The 10,324-nt window shown below is 45.2% G+C and overlaps 1 pseudogene; it reads right to left on the bottom strand.

Annotated features, from left to right (window-relative positions):
- Positions 1-3,642: 3,642 nt before the first annotated feature.
- LOC121437551 lies at positions 3,643-5,692 on the bottom strand (annotated as a pseudogene).
- Positions 5,693-10,324: the final 4,632 nt, after the last annotated feature.

Below are 10,324 nucleotides of genomic sequence, written 5' to 3'. Positions count from 1 at the left end.
ATGTCCATTTGGATGCCCCTCAGGCATTTAAAAATTGAGATGTTTCAGCTAGGGTGCTTCAAGCACCTGTGCATACCTGCTCTTTCCCTGTGCTTCACCCACCTATACAGATGCCGTCTATCAGGTTACTTCAACAAAGGTGGCAAGCATACTCCTTTCCTTTCCTTTCCTCTCCTCTCCTCTCCTCTCCTCTCCTTTCCTTTCCTTTCCTTTCCTTTGTTTTTCCCCTCCAAATACTATTTCACTCACTACCAAAGGTTATCAATTTTATGAACAGGGACAGCCCTTCTTTTCCATAGTTCCTAGCCTGGTGTCCTACTCTTCATGCCTGTACTCTGACCCCTCTACCTGCTCATCCTTCTTAGTAGCACTTATTTCCAAGTCATCACCAGATAAATTATGGAGAGCTCTCTGATTTTGAGCATTGAGAACTCCCTCCTGGAAAGCAAGCAGGTGCCCTTACTAAAAGGAGCCTTTCATGTCAAAAATCAGTTTCAAGAAAACTTGTACGTTCCAGGGTAGGAGCATGAGGATTAAAATTATTAGGCAAAAGGAACAGAGATATAGGAGAAATAAAATACAGAAACAGAACAGTATTGGGAGGGACAGTCAGGGAATACTGAATCCACCTCACTTATTTTCCACAGGCTTATAATTTAGTCCAAAGGTGGAGAGGGGAGATAACGGACTATATTAACAAGACACAAGGAATAGACTTGAATTTTCTGACTTTGGTAGAGGTATCTACTTCAACACTCAAAATACTAATTAACCATACCATAGGTCAGCACTGTCAACAACTTTGAGAAAGCAAAAATAAGCTCAAACTCTCTGGCCTTCAGAAAAAGTGGAATGGGCTGACATCTATGTGTGCCCTGACATTTTCAGGACCACATTGCCTTGGATGGCAAGTGAGTCTGTCTTCTGGGTTGTAAGAGCCAGTGGCAAATAAACAAACACACACAGACACACACACACACACAGAGAGAGAGAGAGAGAGAGAGAGAGAGAGAGAGAGAGAGAGAGAGAGAATGGGAGGGAGGAAAGACTGAGAGAAAGAGAAAAGAGCCGGGAGGTGGTGGGGCATGCCTTTAATCCCAGCACTCGGGAGGCAGAGGCAGGCGGATCTCTGTGAGTTCGAGACCAGCCTGGTCTACAGAGCTAGTTCCAGAACAGGCTCCAAAGCCACAGAGAAACCCTGTCTCAAAAAACCAAAAAAAAAAAGAGAAAAGAGACAAAAATAGAAAGAGAGGAGACACACACACACACACACACACAGAGAGAGAGAGAGAGAGAGAGAGAGAGAGAGAGAGGCTGCAGACCCTCACACCCTGAACTTTCTATGACCCTTTGCCTGCTGGAGTAAACAATTTGTTTTCCTATGCTTGCAGTTGCTCTGAGCATGGGACCCTCATGAGTTCCTAAGAACAAGGAAGTGGTTTCTGGTGAGCTTGCAGTAGAAAATCCTGAGAGCTAGGACATAATCACTAATCGAGGAGAGCACTATATAAGCTGCCCTGGAACATAATAAATTAGCATTCTTGTTTCAAGAGTGACCTACATCTCCATGTGTTCTTTACTCCCCAGACCCTTGCCTGACTGCAGTTCTAAGTGCAGGCGCTATGGTGTGTGTGTGGGAACAGTGGGAAATGAAGACATGAGAGAGATAAAATGATGATACAGTTTAGCTAGCTTCAAGCTCACTGGAAATCAGTGGTGGATTGATCTTGCCTTGAAGACAATCTGGCTAGTTTTTCAACCTAAAAAGGGGTGAGTGACCCAACACCCAGAGATGTGAGAGGTAAATTTACAGTTTTCATGTAAGTTAGATCTGCCTTAGGTATTTTGTTACAGCAGCACAGATGGACACAGCAGCCTGATTGTCCAGCCTGGAGTTATGAATATGTAACCCAAGGGCACTTGTTCCTTCTAGCTCAAATTACCAGCCTACATGGTCTGCCTGGCTTGCCCTTTTGTCTTGTGGGGTTCGGTGATAGCTACTTTAGGAGTCAACCAACATTCATGAACAAGTCAACATCTTGCAAGAAAGAGGTCTTTATTCAAATGCACTTCTGTGCTAGTCACCTCATGGAGACTCCAGGGACCTGGATTCCTGGGTGATGTGTATTCAATTTTCCACAAATCCACACTCATAAGAGGAAGGCTCTGGCTCTTGTTACCTCAGGATGTAACTTATTGGGAGAGGGTTGCTGGACAATTAATTTAGTTTAGATGCGGTCCTACTGGAAGAAGTTGGGTACCAGAGCAGATAGGAATTTTGGTCTTGACACCTCACAGCAGCAGAGGCAGCTGTTGACCCAGAATAAGGACGGGAATCCCCTATGGGAGGGGAATGCACATCTTGTTGCTGCTTCAAAGGAAGCTGCAGACCCACAGGAGGGACCAGATTTGACGCAGGGAAAGACCCAAAAGAACATAGATTCTAAAACCTACGGGAGTGTTCAGAGAAAGGCTAGACATAGAACCTCTGGTCTAAATCCCCGTCATAGAGGAAAACAACACTGCAAAGTTATTATGACTTTAGTCCTCTTGTAAACATTGTAATTATTCTCAGTGAGAGAAGAAAGGAAATGAAAATTTAAAAAAGAAAAAAGAGAAACTCAGGAAACAAACCAAATCTAGATGTACAAGTCCAGCAGAAAACCAAATAAATAACAACAGCAAAAATAATATACTTTCTCCAAAAATTGCTGATCTCAGAGTAAAGTTTCTCATTAAGAACAATTTGCAAGAACATATAGGCAAAGAATTAAAAACTATATTCAAATAACAGAAAGAAATTAATAATGTAAAATCTGCCTTCATCATCCAGTACTCATTTGACAAAAAGGTATGTGGACAGGTATGTTTAATCTCAGCACCAGGGAGACAGAGACAGGAGGATCAAAAGGAGCACACACACACACACACACTCACAAACATGCATGCGTGCAAGCGTGCTCACACACAGAGAGATAAATAGAGAGAGAGACAGAGAGAGACACACGCAGAGAGACACACACACACAAAGGGGGGGGCGGTCCTTTGAAATCAGGCTATCCCTAGGGTCACAACATTTCCAACCCCTTCTTTGGCTTCAAAGCACAGCCTCAAAGCACACATGTGTTCCTCTCCTTCAACGTGAGTGATCAAAGAGGGAGGTAATGGAGAAAGCAATGGGACCTGCCCCATCCAAGGCACCCTAGAGAGGACAGGGAGTATGGGGAAGAGTCAGAGACACACAGAAAGACACAGTGTCATCAGGAACCTGGTGTGCTGTCTGGGTGTGTGGGGTCCGTGCAGAGAGGGCAAGTCTGTGCATAGCTAGCTAATACTCCACCCATAGCTGGTGACAGTCCAGAGAGGAGAACCCACGGGACTTCTCCACGCTTGGGCACAGGCCACCGAGGGCTACGCCCGGCGTGAAGCTACCAGGAATTGCCGAATCCATGTAGACAATCTTCAACGTCAAGCACGTTCGTGAACGTTTATTTCGGGGGTAGGGGGGTAGGGGTGTAGTCTGTGTGTGGAGAAACACGTATGCAGTGAGGAGCGGTCATAGCAAGCCCCACAGTCTCCCAGATGGTTCTCTTTTGGAGGTGGAGCTGCAGGGGGTGATGGCAGAAAGGAGGAAGCTCCCTTCTAAGGAGTGGGCTCAGGAGGGTCCCTGCCAGCCCCAATCCTGGCTGCTGACCTCTTCCGGGCCGCCTTTAGGATGGTCTTCTCAAAGAGCTCTTTTTCACGATAGTGCACAGGTGGGCCACGCAGGTACTTCTCTTCTGCCTCCTTGTAGCTGAGCTCATCCAGGGCAGCGATGGAGCAGATGATTGCCTCTGGAAGAAGAACCTCCATGGTGAGCCGGACTTGGTCTCCTCTTGCCAGCGAGAGCAGGGCCTGGTCTGCTTCCTTGGATATTTCTTGCAAATGTCTGGCCACGAGATGCAACTGGTCCTCATCCTCCAGGTAGGTCTCAATGCAGAAGACTTCCCTCTTTGACTTCCAGAGGTCGTCCAGCCACCGGGACGGTTTCCTGCCCTTCACGATGTCCAGCAGATGCTGGTCGGCCCCCTTTCTCTTCACGATGAAGTCTACGAGCTTCTGGTTGGCTCTGTCCCAAGCGGCTCTCATGCGGTCAGGCAGGAGTTTCTTGCGGGGCCTCTTCCCACCGGGGGCAGTCTCCTCCTCCCAGTCTTCCAAGTCGGCATAGCTCAGCTTGGGGAAATCAATGCACAGGTCGCCCTCTTGAATGGCTCTCCTCAGCGGGTAACTGGCTCGGGCGGTGTAGTAATCCATAAAGGAGCCCCGGATGGAGCCACAGGTGAGGTCCTCTCTGTAGCGGTCGATCACCGAGAGGCACCAGTCGATGCCCTGGCCTTACACTTTGCTGGCTCTCCGCAGGAGGGAGAATCTCTCCCCACAGTCCAGGAGCTTCAGCTTGCGGAGAGGGACGCGGACACCCCTGCGCTCAAACTGCATGTTGCCCTCCATCAGCAGCACCCTGGCCGTCTTGTCGTTCTTGCTGACACTCTTGACCACCGCCGGCCAGAAAGGATGGTCCTGGAATTTGAACCAGACCAGCATCCCTCGTTCGATGGTATTCGTCTCCTGTGCAGAAGCCACACTGGCGGCTTGGCAGTCTTCCTGAACTCCAGGGGCTCTCCTCTTGACCCTGGCCTTAGTCACCTTCGAGTGCACTCGAGTTTCCAGTCCCGAGAGCCCGCAATGTGCACACAGCACATGGATCTTCCTTTTCCTGCCAGCAATGCGGACTGATCTTCGCAGGCTCGGGACTGGAGGCGCACAGGCTGCCGATGCCCCCTCTGAGTCTGGCCTCGGGGTCGGCGGGCCGGAATCCTCCTTGTTCTCTGGGAGGGTGGTCTTCCTTTGGGCTCCAATGGCCCGGATCTCTAGGCCGCCACACCGTACTTGCTGCTTGAGAGCTTTGAGTGAGGTAGAGGCGTGCCTCCCTGGTGGCCCAGAGGCAGGTCTATGCTCATTGTTAGCCTCCCTAGAGGCCCGGGTGCTCAACTTTCTCTTGCCAGGATTATCACCAGCATTTCCTGTTGGCGTCTTGCAGGAACTTGGCCGCGCTCTGGTGCCCCTTAACGTGTTCCCTTGCCTTTCAGAGTAAGGGGACTCTACAGCGGCGTGTGCCTGAGCTTCCCCCCCTTGCACTGCAGGCTCATTCCCTGAGCCCATCAACACAGGTCCTGGGCGTCCTCGCTTCCCAGGACTCCTGTGGGAGAGCCCTTGGCCTTTCTGGTTGTGCCCTTGGGGGTGCGGGCGCTGGCGTGGGCTGGAGCTGGAGCTGGTCTCCTCTTTCGGAACCTTGGGAGCCGCTGTGCTGGTTCTTCGGCCACCTGCCCTTTCTCCTTGAACCAAGCGGGTTCCCTCGCACAGAACATCCAGGGCCACCTTGAGGGCTCTTCTGTATGCCCTGGTCTGCCCTGGCGGGCCACTGCCCTGTGACTCCTTTCCGGCCAAGGAGGCGATGGTTACGATTTCAGACTTGGGTTAGGGGCCTAGCCTCTCTGCTCCTCACTCTGGTCTTCTCACCAACAGAGAGAATTTGGACCTCCAGGAAAGAGGCACCTCTCCTCTTACTATGGGCCGAGGTCCTGGGTCTGGTCAACACCCTTGCAGGCCACAGCTGGCCCTTCCAGTCACAGAGCACATACTCCGCAGAGTCCATGGCGATGGAACTCTTGGGCTGGTGGGAGAGATCATCAAGGGCTTTAAGCAGAAGGGATTCCTCATGATAGCTATAAAGTTTCTTTGGGGTTTTAATGAGCACCAGAAGCAACACTACATTGACCTGAAAGCCAGTCCTTTCTTCCTGGGGCTGGTGAAGTACATGAATTCAGGGCCTGTGATAGCTATGGGAGGAGTTCAGTGTGGTAAAGACAGGCTGCGTGATGCTGAGAGAGATCAATCCAGCTGATTCTGAGACAGGTACCATTCAAGGGGATTTCTACATTCAAGCTGGCAACAATTCAGTGACAAGTGCTGGGAAAGAGACAAGTGTACAGTTTAAGCCTGAAGAACTGATTGGCAAGTCTTGTGCCCATGGCAGGGACTATAAGTAGAGGGGGATAAACCAGAACTTTTCCTCCACTATAAATGGATCGCTGGACAGAGCTCTTCACTCCACTGGCCAGATGAAATATCTTTTCTAAAGAAAAAACATAGTCATCATTGAAGCCTTTGGAAATGTTTGGGAAGAATCCCCTCTGAAGCATTAATTATCTTAGGAAGAAAAGGGGGTGTTGACAATAGCTATATACCAAAATATTAGTTATTTTGTGTTGCACCAACAGGTGAAATAAGCACCATGAAGACAGAACCTAAGGAAGACTTTGTGATGAGTGAGCTGCAAAAAGATGGAGGAAGAAAATACATAGAACAGAGGATGGTAGGGACAAAGGAAGGAACAGTGAAGCAGTCTTGACTGAAGGGAGACAGAAAAGGAAAAAGCTATAAAATGAAATGATGTTGTCATTCTTAGCTTTCAAGAGACTGAGCTACTGAGATCCTCCAACCTGGCTAGTCTGTGTTCTTTGGGAGAAGAAAAAGTAAAGGAAAATAGTAGACAGTGGGGAGAGAATAACATTTCCTAAGGAAAGTAGAACTAAAATTGTCAGGGGAAATAAGATGATTGGTAAGAAAGGGCTACATATGGAGCTCAGAGGTAGAGCAGTTGCCTACCATGCTCCAAAGGCTCTGGATTAAATTATTGGTACCAAGGGAGGAGAATCCAATTCATGAAGGAGCAACACAAATCAGAATTATAAAATCACATGAATGGAATAATTGATTTATAAAGTAATTATAGGTGAAATTTAAGAATTTTTATTTCATAAAATAAGATTGAATTTAAAATACCCATAAGTGATTAAACACAACACATAATGACTCAAAAGAAAGGAATCTGGAGAGATGGCTCAGTAGCTAAGAGCATGTGTTACTCTTGCAGAAGACCCAGGATTAATTTCTAGCACCCACATGGCAGCTCAAAAGCGTCTGTAACTCTAGTTCTGAGGGATCCAACATCTTCTTCTGGCCTCCATAGGCATCAGGCATGCACACAAGGAAACACCTATACACATACTTTCTAAAAACTGAAGCAGATGAAGAAACCAGATTGTATATAAAACAAAATGACAAAGAGAGGAAGAAGACTTGAACGAGATGACAAAAACAGTAGACAAAAAAAAAATCTATGCTTCATATAATATATATTCCCAAGATTAAAAGTAAAGTAAATGCAGAGGACAAACACGAAAATGTTTAATTCAGTGAAGTTTCCCGGGGGGTTCAAAATCACAAATAGAAAGAGAACACCATGTACCTAAGAGAACTAGCGCAGACCAAGCAAAAGCAAACTGTATTATAGGGAAATTATTGAACTTTAAAGAAAACAAGTCTGGCTATGTAGCCAAAAAGGGTAAGTGTATAATGGAAAGAAAATTAAAAGCAATGCTCTCTGACAGAATGGAATTTAAGAAAAAAAGGAAGAAGGGAATTGTAATGGTATAGTATTTGTGTTTTAATAAATAAATCTTTCCTGAAGACCAAAGGCAAAGGTATTGCCACTAGAGGTCAGAGAATGGTGATACACGCCTTTGATTCCAGGATTTGAGAGAAAGAAACAGATGGATCTCTGTGAGTTGATGGCCACCCTGGGCTACACAAGATGAGAGCAGAAACAAATCCAGGTTGTGGTGCACTACACTTTAATCCCAGTCCTAAGGAGTCATACACATTTAATCCCAATACTAGAGGGAATATAAAATGGGAGGAGAGAGAGGTTTAAGCTGCTTAGTTTTGTGGTTGCCCAGCCTTGGTAGAAAGCCACTTTCTCTAGTGGCTTGGCCGCTTTGCTTTTCAGATTGAACCCCAATTTCCATCTCTGGGTTTTTATTATACATGATACAGAGAATCATAGCAAAGGTTTTAAATCCAGGCAAGTTCATCTTCAAAGTGTGAATTCAGCAACGCCTCACGGACATGCAACAACTTGCAGAATGATGTTAGCATGACACTTCTTAGGAATCTGTACAAGAATAAGCTTCAACTGAATGAAATGACTGGATGGAGATTGGGAAATTAATTGTACCTTGAATCAAGAAGTTCCAGGCTAACAAGAAAGTTTATAGTACACACCTTAGAGTAGCTCTATACAGCAAAAAGATGAAGGAATTACCAGGCATGCAAACACTATTCGCACCATCCTTTAGCACTGTAATGGAAAGCTATCTTTGTCATTTTTATTATTGTTGCAAATTTTATGTAAGTTATATTCTAATTGTCACATGTATTTAAAGTATATAAAGTTACTCTGTAGTCTTGAATGTGAATTGGAATCATCTCTGTAGTCTATGAAACTGCTTAATCTTTCACAATATGCATGTGATTCCTAAAACTGAACATAACAAAAGTCTATAACAAGTGATGAACACAGAAATAGGGAGACTCTGGAACACTTAGATTGTTCTAGAAATTATATTTCTCACTTAAAAAATATTTTTGAAAGAAGGTTTAGCAACAGTTCCCTGAGAAAAATAAAACATCTTGTCATCCCACAGGACAAAAAAAGCTCCAAAATGGCTAGCTTCTTTTTTTCTTAGATTTATCTGTTTTGTGAATATGAGTGTTTTACCTTCATGTGTGTGTGCATGCACGTGTGTGTGTGTGTGTGTGTGTGTGTGTGTGTGTGTGTGTGTGGTGCCTTTGGAGGTCAGGAAAGGGAATTGAATCCCCTAAAACTGGAGTTACAGAGAAGCCACAATGTAGCTGCTGGGAACTAAACTAAGGTCCTCTGCAAGAGTACCAATACTCTGTTTATGCTATCTCTCTAGCTTCCAACAATAGCTAAGTTCTTGTTCTGAAGTCTTGGGAAATAACCTAAAGGAGTTTCCTCATATATTGTAGTAGGAGACCAATTGTTGGTTCCTGGCCACCCGGCTAGCTTAGCCCTGAAATAATCACACAGAAACTGTATTAATTAAATCACTGCTTGGCCTATTTGCTCTAGTTTCTTATTGGCTAACTCTTACATATTAATTTAACCCATCTCCATTAATCTGTGTATTGACACGTGGCAGTGGCTTTTCGGCAAAGTTTCGGCACGTCTGACTCTGATGGAGGCTCCATCACTTCTCTCTGACCCTGCCCTTCTTCCTCCCAGCACGCAGCCTAGCTTTTCCTGCCTAGTTCTGTTCTTCCCTGCCATAGGCTCAAAGCAGTTCTTTATTCATTAACCAATAAAAGCAACACACAGACAGAAGAACCTCCCACACCAATGCAAGATCCATTTCAGTTAAATAAGAATTGCAATGTCATTAATTAAATATATAGATGCATGTAAATCTTCAAGTTCAAAATAGTAAAACTGTAGCACAAATAATAAAAACCCAGAGACACAGATTTGGGTTTAACCTGAAGACCAGAAAAGCAAACCTGTCAAAAGTGGCTCTTACTTCTACCTCAGTCTGAATTAGCGATCCTGCCTCCACAAATCCTCAGAATGAGACTGATCTGAGAGCTGTCTCCTCCCATTTTATATTCTTCTCTAGTGCTGGGATTAAGGGCATGCACCACTGTTGCCCAGCTGCTGTGGCAAATTAGTGTGGCTTCTGTGATTAAAGGTGTGTGTTACCACTGCCTGGTCTGTAAGGCTGACCAGTGGGCCTGTTTTACTTTCTGATCTTCAGGCAAGCTTTATTTATTAAAATACAAATGAAATGTCACTACAAAAAAATGAACCTTTGGAAGTTACTAGATGATAGAAATCTACACATTGTTTGGAAAATTAGCAAATAAATGAAAAAAATCTAACTTGTAGCAATTTCTGACACTTTGGACTGTCATAACAAAATACCATTGAATCAGATGGCCTGGAAACAACAGAAATGTATTATTCACAGCCTGGAGACTTGAGAAGGCCAAAATCAAGGTTTCAGTAGCTCTCAAGAGTGGTGCCAGTCTGCTTTCTCATAGATGACACCATATACCTATTGCCTTATGAGCTAAGGCTTGCCCTTCAGAATCTCATTGATGAGGGTTTCATCTTCAGAAACTCCTCACTCTTTAAGACCACAGCCTCTAACACTATAACATAAGGAACTAGATTACAACAAATGAATAGTGAGTGGATGGGCTGCAAATATTCAGAGCATAGCAGAGACCTTTGCCGTGCAAACTGTATATGGCCCAGAGCCTTTCTATAGACGTAGTTTACCCACTAACTAAGTGAAGGTCACTTTGAATTACTGTTATTGACCAGACTTTTGTCTTTGTGACAAAATGCCAGAGATAAACAACA

Source organism: Microtus oregoni, unplaced genomic scaffold (assembly GCF_018167655.1).
Source record: "Microtus oregoni isolate MIOR12 unplaced genomic scaffold, Mior012 000052F_ref0000163, whole genome shotgun sequence".
NCBI lineage: Eukaryota > Metazoa > Chordata > Mammalia > Rodentia > Cricetidae > Microtus > Microtus oregoni.
Note: the sequence above shows the minus strand (reverse complement) of the source record. Positions and strands in the feature narration are given on the sequence as shown.